The sequence below is a fragment of the Lucilia sericata genome, unplaced genomic scaffold (genome assembly GCF_015586225.1).
Source record: "Lucilia sericata isolate MDLA Ls3-8-SP2 unplaced genomic scaffold, ASM1558622v1 Contig001084F_arrow, whole genome shotgun sequence".
Taxonomy (NCBI): domain Eukaryota; kingdom Metazoa; phylum Arthropoda; class Insecta; order Diptera; family Calliphoridae; genus Lucilia; species Lucilia sericata.
The window spans coordinates 69,449-80,923 of NW_023995059.1; positions in this window are offsets into that span (position 1 = coordinate 69,449).

An 11,475-nucleotide genomic window follows, 5' to 3' on the forward strand; every position below is an offset into this window, starting at 1 on the left:
ACAAAACAATGTAAAGGGCGTTGTTAAACAATAGACATTAAAAAAACTGTAAATACAATTGAAAACAACACTATGACGTTGTCAATGATGATTATAGAGCAACAATGTTAAAAAGATACACACTAATCGAATGTTCTTAAATAAGAACAAACATTAAATCGATAAAAATAGCAAAAAAAAAAAAAAAAAAAAAATGTAAAACTATGACTACTGTAAATTACATTGTATGTACTTTTATATTTATTTTATTTATTATACTTTGCCAACTCTTCTTTACTCCCACGCAAAAATATTGAACTTTTATCTCTGGCTAAAACCAATACTCCCACATACTCGTTGCTAAATGAATGTTTATTTAAAGATTCGTAAAAGGCAACAGTAGCCTCTGTATTGTCAGTTGTTTTAAGTTTAATATTATTTATTTATAAAATCTCCATTTATAGAATATTTTTGATAAATTTTCGATTTATTTTCTCTTTTTTTAAAACACCAATATTTTCTTTCGAAAATTTCTAATAAATTCAATAAAATTTTCTATAGATAATTTCTCACAAATTCAGAGCAATTTTCTATACAAAATGTTTCCTAAATTAAGAGCAATTTGCTATAGAAAATTACTTACAAATTAAGAGCAATTTTCTAAGAAAAATTTTTCACAAAATGAGAGCAATTTTATATGGATTTTTTTTTTTATAAATTGAGATCTATTTCCTACAGAACATGTTTTACAAATTGAGAACAATTTTGTATAGAAAATATCGTCCTAATTGAGAACAATTTTGTATAGAATATATCTCCATAATTGAGTGCAATTTTGTATAGAAAATATCTCCCAAATTGAGAATAATTTTCTATGGAAAATTTTTCACAAAATGAGAGCAATTTATATATAAAATATGTTTCACAAAATGACAACAATTTTCTATAGAAAATGTATCCTAAATTGGGAACAATTTTCTATAGAAAATGCCTCCTAAATTGAGAACAATTTTCTATAGTAAATGTCTCCTAAATTGAGAACAATTTTCTATAGAAAGTGTCTCCTAAATTGGGAAAAATTTTCTATAGAAAATATCTCCATAATAGAGAGCAAATTTCTATAGCATATATCTCCTCAATTGAGAGAAATTTTATATAGAAAACGTCTCCCTAATTGAGAAAATTTTACATAGAAAATGTATTTGAAATGGAAAACCATGTTCTATAGAAAATTTCTCACAAACGTAGAGCAATTTTATATAGAAAATTTCTCACAAATTGAGAGCGATTTTCCATAGAACAGGTTTCATAAATTGAGGGCAATTTTATATTGAAAAAATCGCTCTAATTGAGAGCAATTTTCTGAAGAATATGTCTCTCTAATTCTGAGCAATTTTGTATATAAAATGTTTCCCTAATTGAAAGCTATTTTTTATAGAAAAAGTCTCACAAATTGAGAGTAATTTTCTTTATAGAAAATGTTTCAGAAATTGAGAGCAATTTTCTATAGATAATATCTCACAAATTGAGAGCAATTTTCTATAGAAAATGTCTTACTAATTGAGAGCAATTTTTTGTAGAAAATGACTTACAAAATTGAGAGAAAATTCTCACAAATTGATAGGAATTTCCCATAGAAAATGTCTCACTATTTTTTGTAGATAATGAGAGCAATTTTGTATAGGAAATTAAGAGCAATTTCCTATGGAAAACTTTTCACAAATTGAGAGCACTTTTTTATAGAAAATGTCTCACAATTGAGAGCAAATTTTTTCACAAATTGTAAGAAAGAAATTTCAGAAATTTCAGAAGAAAATTCTAATGGACTCACAAATTTCTTAAACAATTGAGAGCAATTTTATAGAATTTTTTTTTTATATTTTTTAAGGAAGAGACATATGGTTTCTATGGCGAAAAGAGAGAAGAAAAAACACTTAAGTTAGAAATTAAAAACTTTTTAAGAATATGTAGCTAGCAATATATATATATAAATTATCTTTAAACTTCACGATCACTTAACAACTCAATGATGTCAAGTATGACAAGCTTTTTTCCGTTGAAAATAAATTAAAAAATTAAAGAAAAAAATACATCATTGTTGCATTGTTAGTTGGCTTAATGTTGTTGCTCTTGTGTGTGTGTTCGTTCATACGACTGAGAGCTTTTCAGCAAACAAAATTCAAAAGTCTAAAAAAAACTTAAACTTAACGCAAGGTTAATTGTATGGGGTGCAAGTACTATATTTTTTAAAGTAGATAAAACAAAAGTTAAGACGAGAGAATAGATGAATAAAAAAAAAAAACAAAACTTAATAACAGCAACACATATTGTTAAAATAAAAAGAAAGTTTATTTATTATATTTATGTTTGTTTGAGTATTTTTATATAATTTTTTTTTCGCAAACTTTTTTAAACTGGAAATTTTTTAAGTTTCCCAAATAAGTTGTTTTAATAAAAATCATGTCTGTCTGTTGTCAGAGACAGAGAAGCATGAGATTTGCGTTTTTATGGTTTAAGCTTTAAATAATTTGGTTTTATATAACCGTTGTTGGACCGTTAATGACATTAAATATATATTTTTTTGTGGATTAAATTTAAGATTTTGTTAGTAAAGGGAGTTCAAAATTTAGGATTTTTTATAAGGTAAACCTCAGATTTAGACAATTTTTCAGTAGAAACATTTTAAACATTAAAATCTTCAATTAAAAATTGTTTAATTTTGGCCAAAAATATTTCAGTTCAAGGTCTTCATTAAAATTTGACATTTCATAAACAAATTATTCCATAAACAAATTATTTTCTCAATTCTTAACAAATGTTTTTTTTTAACAATAAACAGCAAATATTTCTAGTATTTAGCGTCTTAATGACGAATAAGTCTTATTATGACAACAACTCTCTAATAAACGATCCAAAAAGATGACTTCATTTTTTTCGCACACAAAAAAAGTGTAAATTTTTTTTATAAAAAAAACTTTGTGTTTTATTTAAACATTTTATTATTTAAAAAATTTTAACACTTGTTCAGTAGATTTGTTTTTTATGTACATAAGTATTGCTAATACAATAAATAGTAAATAAATTTAAAATAAATAAATAAATCACAAAACAAAATTTATTATTTATTTTAATTTAACAACAATACAACAAACTGTTTAAACTTACGAATTCAGTCATTGTGCGGGTTCCCCCTTATTTACCAAGAAAAAAACCCCAACAATAATAACAATTGAATTTGTTTAAAAGCAATAACAATAATAACAATCAAATAATAACATCAAAAAAATAATATAAGACAAAATGTAATCAAATCATGAATGAGTCATATACCTTAAAGATAAAATAAAAAATAAATAATAGTTAACAAAAAAAACAACAAAAAGATACACAAACCATTAAAAATTCAAAAACAAATTAAATAACAACAACAGCAATAAGAGTATAAGAGCGCAATAGAGAAATGGCAAAAAAACAAATTACAATAACAAATGATTATGTTGTATGTGTTACATGAACTAACTAACAACTATCAATGATGCATAATATAACAGGTTAACCGGAAAATTTATATATAAATCAGAGATCGCCACCTATAGACAACAGGGAACGACAACAATCAGCAATTAATATATATGTAACACTTGCTTCTTTCTGAGTTGAAAAGTTTTTTTTAAGATTGGAATCATTTTTCTATAGATTTGGACAATTTAATTTTTATAGAAAATCCTTAATGTTGCTGTTTAGATTTAGTTAAGTAACTTTTTATGCTTTTTCGGATTTGAACAAGATTAAGAATATTTTTCTATAGAAAAAGTTCTTCAGAGTTAAATAACTCTTCATAGAAAAGATATTTGGATAACGTTTTTATAGATAAACTAGTTTACCCAGTTGCTTCGCTACACTAATCCCATTTAAATTTTTGTTAGCAGTTATACATATATTCCCGACTTTTAGTATTTATTTTATATGAAAAGAGCCACGCCCAGTATTTCTATTCATATTCTTAAACCAAATGTTTATATTTACTCTAATGCATCTTGTACTTGTACAGTTGAGGTCACCTACCTGTTGTAGTTCATATGGATGTCAAAGTTGTTCTTGCAAAATTTGAGAATGCTATCTCTAATAGATTGTCTGATATACGAATTTTTGTACATAATTCATATGGGGGTATCACGCCCTCTATTGCTAAAACGCCAATTTATTATACTTATGTTTACAGGGATGTCCAATAGTTTCCGCTAATCGTTTCCCAGATATACGAATTGTTGTACTTTATTCATATGGTGGTGTCACGCCTGCTATTGCTAGTCCGCCAATTTATTACATTAATGTTCACATGGATGTAAGTTGTTCTTGCGAACTTTGAGGATTCTAACTCTAGTAGTTTCCCAGATATACGAATTGTTGTACTTTATTCATATGGGGAATGTCACGCCCTCTATTGCTAATCCGCCAATTTATTACACTAATGTTCACATAGACGTTAAAATTGTTCTTGCAAACTTTGAGGATTCTAACTGTAATAGTTTCCAAGATATAAGAATTTTTGTATTTAATAAATATGGGGGTGTCACGTCTCCTATTGCTAATCCGTCAATTTATTACACAAATATTCAAATGAATGTCAAAGTTGTTCTTGCAAAATTTGATCATTCTAGCTCTTACAGTTTCTCAGATATATGTATATATTTTTATAATTAATTCATATGGGGTTATCTGGCCCCCTCCCCCCACTGCAAGTCCGTCCATTTTTGTCTAAAATATTCATATTGTTACTAATACAATATTTCTGAAAAACTTTTTCAGATTTCGAAAAAATTTTGGACAAAAAGTTTAGGGTTGGACAACTTATTGTGAAAATCTGTTTGGATTTAGTTTTTTTTTTAAGTGGAAAATATGTTCAGATTTCGACAACTTTATAGAAAATCATTCAGATTTGGACAATCTTTTTATAGAAAAATCATTCCGACTTGGACAATCTTTTTATAGAAAAATCATTCAGATTTAATGTTCTCAGATTTGGACAAAATGACCCTGATAACAGCAAAACGGGAAACCTCCTCAAAATGAGCAGGTCTGAGGTTAGTATGAAGGTACGTATTCAGATTACGTACGTTCACACAGGACTATGAGCACATCTATACAAAATTGGACGTGCGGAGTCAGAAGCATGTGGAGAGGACAGTGGAACTATGGAGTATTTTCATTGCCACTGTCAGGCATTCGTCGAAGTTAGATCCAAGTATCTTGGATGTGATATTATACCGGAAATAATATTCCTCACTAACACTGATTGGAAAATTCTTGGGAATTACGTCCTGGAAACTGAAATTTTTCTCATGAAAAGGAGCCCACAACAGGCCCGATTGTGCCTAGGTGTATTTCTTCTTTATAAAAAATTCAGATGTGGACAACTTTTTTATAGAAACTTATATCTACAACTTGTTCAGATTTCGAAAATTATTTGGACAAAAAGTTCTCATTTGAACAACTTTTTTATAAAAAAATAAAAATTGTTCAGATTTGAAAAAATTTTGAAAGAAACCTTTTCTTAGATTTTGTTAACTTTTAACAGAAACATTGTTCTATTTGTCTAAAAAGTTGTACAATTAATTTTTTTCAGATTTGGACCACTTTATTATTTGAAAAGTTGTTCATATTTGAACAACTTCTTTGTAGAAAAACTTGATCAGATTTCTACAACTTTTTTACAAAAGTCGCACAGATTTGGAAACATTTTTTTACAGTAAAACTTCTTCAGTTGTACAACTTTATTATAGAAAAATGTTCGTAGATTTGTACAACCTTTCTATATAAAAACGTGTTCAGATTTCGACAACTTTTTTTGTAGAAAAACTTGTTCTTATTTGGACAACTTATTTTAGATTTGGTCTTTTTATACAAAAAATTTAAAGACAAATTTGTTCCATATTGGACAACTTTTTTGTTTTTGATAAAAAATAAGTAAAACAAAATTGAAAATGTTTTCACTGTTTGGTTTCAAAATTTAAATAATTTTTTCGGTTACTCTGTGTCTTACCCTGATAATAATAACAAACCATTATTATGTGAATTTTAGCGTAACAACACAAAAACACACTAAAATACAAACACTTAACAAAAAAACAACAACAAAAATATATACATAAAAACAGTTTTAAACAGACAGTTATAAATAAATATATAAATGGTAATTATTTTTTAAACAACCTACATTTTTTTTTTGCGTAAATCTCTAATACAAAAACTAAACTCAACTTATATTGTACACTATCTCTCTCACTTGCACACATCTATGCGATATAATTTAACCCATTTTTGGACAAACGCGGAAAGATAATTTTAAACTGATTAAATAATAATCGAACAAACTACTTTTGATAAAAACATAAATTTAATATTAATTTATATAAATTTTAAAAGAATTTTCTATATATTTTTAAAGTTTAAACACAACCACATTGTTTATATCCTTTAGCCAAATAATATTTAAAACTTTTGTTTGTTATTTCCAACGACATCAAACAAATAATTATTTTTAATCCTCTTAATATTTTATGTTTGGTTTCGTTTACTTTAAAACAATAAATTTCAATGTCTAGACAGAACTGTCAATTATTGGGCCCCCAAATTTAAAATGTGGATTATAAATGAATGTTGACTTTTAATATTTTGTACACAAAAATGTAAATAATATTGGGCGTCTTTGTTTTAGCTTTAAAAAAGATTCAAAACCCACTATTAGTATTAATATTTTGATTTCAGTTTGTTATTTTTTTTTTTTTTTTGTTGGTTCAGAAATTGGTTACCTTTTTTTTATGTGGAAAAGCCTCTTAGCTCAAGGTTTTCCCTTGTTGATTTTTAGGTCCCTTTTCTTGTATGTATTTCAATTTTGTGTTTTTTGCTTAGTTAAACATAAATTCCTTTTTATTGTAATTTTTGCAACGTTCATGAATTTTTATTTAAAAATTAAAAAACTCTGTAATTTGAATGTTAAATTATTGTGCCACAAATTGTTGCAATGTATAAAGTCGACCGTAAAATTTGGTTTCCTTTGGGTTTCTGTTTTTTTTTCATTCGACAAGTTACATATTTTCTCTTATTTTTATTCGTTCGTTAATTCCCTGTTGTGTTGTTGCTTTGTGGAGATTTTCTTGAAAATGTGTTTGTAAATGTAGTGTTGCCAAATTATGGTTATTAATAAAAAAAAATTCCTTATTATTTTAGATAATATTCCCCCAATGTTATTCAGATTTTTTTGTTCAGTTCGGACAACTTTCCTATAGAACAAATGTCCATTAGAAAAAGTTGTGTATAAAAAAGTTGTTTAGATTTGGACAACTTTTTTTTAGAAAATGTTGTTCAGATTTGAACAACTTTTCGTTAGAAAAAGTTGTTCAGATTTGGACAAATATTCTTTAGAAAAAGTTGTTCACAACTTTTCTTTAGTTTTTCTGATTTGAACAACTTTTTTTTTAGATAATATTGTTCAGATTTGTACAACTTTTCTTTAGAAAAAGTTGTTTAGATTATGACAACATTTCTTGAGAAAAAGTTGTTCTGATTTGGACAACATTTATTTAGAAAAAGTTGTTCTGATTTCGACAACTTTTCTTTAGACTATTTTTCTTTAGAAAGGATTGTTCAGATTTGGACAACTCTTCTTTAGAAAAAGTTGTTTAGATTTTGACAACTTTTCTCTAGAAAAAGTTGTTCAGATTTTACCAACTTTTCTTTGAAAAAAGTTGTTCAGATTTAGACAACTATTCTTTAGAAAAAGTTGTTCACAACTTTTCTTTAAAAAAAGTTGTTCTGATTTGAACAACTTTTTTTAGAAAAGATTGTTCAGATTTAGACAACTTTTCTTTAGAAAAAGTTGTTTAGATTATTACAACTTTTCTTGAGAAAAAGTTTTTCTGATTTGGACAACATTTATTTAGAAAAAGTTGTTCTGATTTGGACAACTTTTCTTTAGAAAAAGTTGTTCAGATTTTGACAACTTTTCTTTAGAAAAAGTTGTTCAGATTTCAACAAATTTTCTTTAGAAAAAGTTGCCCTGATTTGGACACTTTTCTTTGGAAAAAGTTGTTCAGATTTAGACAACTATTCTTTAGAAAAAGTTGTTCACAACTTTTCTTTAGAAAAAGTTGTTCACAACTTTTCTTTAGAAAACGTTGTTCTGATTTGAACAACTTTTTTTAAGAAAATATTGTTCAGATTTGGACAACTTTTCTTTAGAAAAAGTTGTTCTGATTTGGACAACTTTTCTTTAGAAAAAGTTGTCCATGTATAGACTATTTTTCTTTAGAAAAGATTGTTCAGATTTGGACAACTCTTCTTTAGAAAAAGTTGTTTAGATTTTGACAACTTTTCTTTAGAAAAAGTTGTTCAGATTTCAACAATTTCTTTAGAAAAAGTTGTCCAGATTTGGACAACTTTTCTTTGGAAAAAGTTTTTCAGATTTAGACAACTTTTCTTTAGAAAAAGTTGTTCAGATTTGGGCAAATTTTCTTTAGAAAAAGTTCAGATTTGAACAACTTTTCTTTGAAAAAAGTTGTTCAGATTTGGACAAATTTTCAGTAGAAATGATGTTCAGACTTGGGCAACTTTTCTTTAGAAAAAGTTGTTCAGATTTGGACAACTTTTCTTTAGATAAAGTTGTTCAGATTTAGACTACTTTTCTTTAGAAAAGATTGTTCAGATTTGTACAACTTTTCTGTAGAAAAAGTTGTTCAGATTTTGACAACTTTTCTTTAGAAAAAATTTTTCACATTTGCACGACTTTTCATTAGAAAAAGTTGTTCAGATTTAGGCAACATTTCTTTAGAAAAAGTTGTTCAGATTTGGACAACTTTTCTTTAAAAAAATTTGTTCAGATTTGGGCAACTTTTCTTTAGAAAAAGTTGTTCAGATTTGGGCAACTTTTCTTTAGAAAAAGTTGTTCAGATTTGGACAACTTTTCTTTAGAAAAAGTTGTTCAGACTTAGGTAACTTTTCTTTAGACAAAGTTGTTCAGATTTGGACAACTTTTCTTTAGAAAAAGTTGTTCAGATTTCAATAAACTTTTCTGTAGAAAAAGCTGTTTAGATTTGGACAACTTTTCTTTAGAAAATGATATTCAGATTTTAACTACTTTCCTTTGGAAAAAGTTGTTCAGATTTAGACAACTTTTCTTTAGAAAAAATTGTTCAGATTTGGACAACTTTTCTTTAGATAATGATGTTCAAATTTTGACTACTTTTCTTTAGAAAAAGTTGTTCAGATTTGGACAACTTATCTTAAGAAAAAGTTGTTTAGATTTGGACAACTCTTTTATAGAAAAACTTGTACAGATTTCTACAACTTTTTTTTAGAAAAAGTTGTTCAGATTTGGACAACTTTTCAGTTGTTCAGATTTGGACAACTTTTCAGTTGTTCTGATTTCGACTTCTTCTTTTTTGGAAAAAGTGGTTCAGATTAGAACAACGTTTCTTTAGAAAAAAATAGGTTACCCAGATTCTATTGCTTTGGTAACACTACTTTCGAAACCGTTAATTTATATGTGAACGATTTTTGTTTTTATTTTTAGTAGCAGTCGGCAGTTAAACATTCGTATCTAATATATTCGTCCTTTAACATTAGAAATATGGTTAGAAAAGAGAAAAATTAAAAAACAGGATATATATTGCCAACTGTCGTTTTTTATTAATATCTACTACTGATAATACTAAAATTACTACTATGTATTGTATGTAACATGTTCTTACACATTTTTACACTTCGTTACAATTACATTTGTACTACTTTACCTTTTTTTCTCTTACATATTAACATCAATAAACTCTTTATGTTTTCTTGTTTTCTTTTTTTGTAATATTACAAAATAAAAATATAAAACTGAAAAGGTTCATTTGCCCTATTAACAGTACATATGTACATATACCAACCACCCACCCATTTGTATACTTAGGTTTTACAAAATGTTCACTAGTCTTTTGTTGTTTTTTTTTTTTTTTGTTATTTTTCTACTTACAACATGTGTTTGTACTTCGTCTTTATTTCTGCAACATGTTATTAAATATGAAAGAGTGTACTATATAAGAGAGTCTGTTGTCTGCCTAAAGGCTGACACTAAAAATATCAGTGTATTAGTTGTTACACACTTACATACACACAAATACTATTAAGTTTTTTAAATGTTTAAATTAAATATATTTAACATGCAACAAATACATATAGTAAATATGCCACACAGAAGAGACGAAAAAAAATCTAAAAAGAAAATTGTTGACCTAAAAAATATCAACTAAATTTACACAAAACCTACACCTCCCTAAAGAGTGTATAATTTTACAAGGATTTTTGTTTTTTTGTAATAAAAGTTTTGTGTTTCTAGTTTTTAAGAACATAATTTTAGAAAATGTTTTTTTTTATAAGTTTATCGTGTATATAATGCGTTTTTTCATTGTTGAAACTATTAGGAAACTTTGTAGATTCTTCAGCCATATATGAAATAAGTAACTAAATATGTTATGTTATAGTAATTGCTGGGTAAAAGTTTTATTTTTACACATTTTAAACATAATTTCAAAGTTTAACATCCTCACATTTACATACGTATATATTTTTATAAAGTTATGCGTGGAAAATATTTTTAAAAATATTTTTATTAAAGCTTGTAAGCATTAATAGATATTTCACATTAATTTTGAAATAAAAATATCCTTTATAAATTATATCAAGTTAAAAATAAAATTTATACATAAATATTCTATTTAATGTTGCTAAAAATACAATTTGTGGGTGTTGGCTTTTACTCGTCAAACCACACATATACACTGTGAGAAACACATTACCAAAGAAAAATATTTATAACAAATTTTTGAAATTTAAATGGCACTCTACAGAATAAATTGCAAAATTTCCTTTCATATACTCGTAGTTAACCGTCATGTTGCCACTGTGTGACATTTAACTTTCAATGTTTAACAGATGTTTTAAAATGTTTTCTCAGTAAAATTGTTTTTCTTTTAACTTAAAGTTAATAAGAGGATTTTATTGTTAAATAAGTTTTTGTGATTTCTTATAATTTTTAATAACATTTCATGTTATAGTGCAACATGATGTTGAAGCTAAATCATTACAAAAAAAAAAAAAAAAATTGGGTTAAACCATTATTTCCGGTCACAGGAAGTTGTAAATATTATTATATTATCAATAAATAAGTTTACGTACTTTATGATTTTCAAGATTTATAATATAGTTATTCAAAGTTGCTCTGGTCGAGACAACTTTTCTATACAAAATGTTGCTTTGTCCCGACAACTTTTCTATAGAAAATGTTGCTTTGTCCCGACAACTTTTCTATAGAAAATGTTTTGGTCCCTGTATAAAAAGTTGCTCTGGTTCCGACAACTATATTATGCAACTCACAACTATATCATGCAACTTTTCTATAGAAAGTGTTGCTCTAGACCAGACAACTTTTCTATGGAAAATTTTGCTCTCGACCAG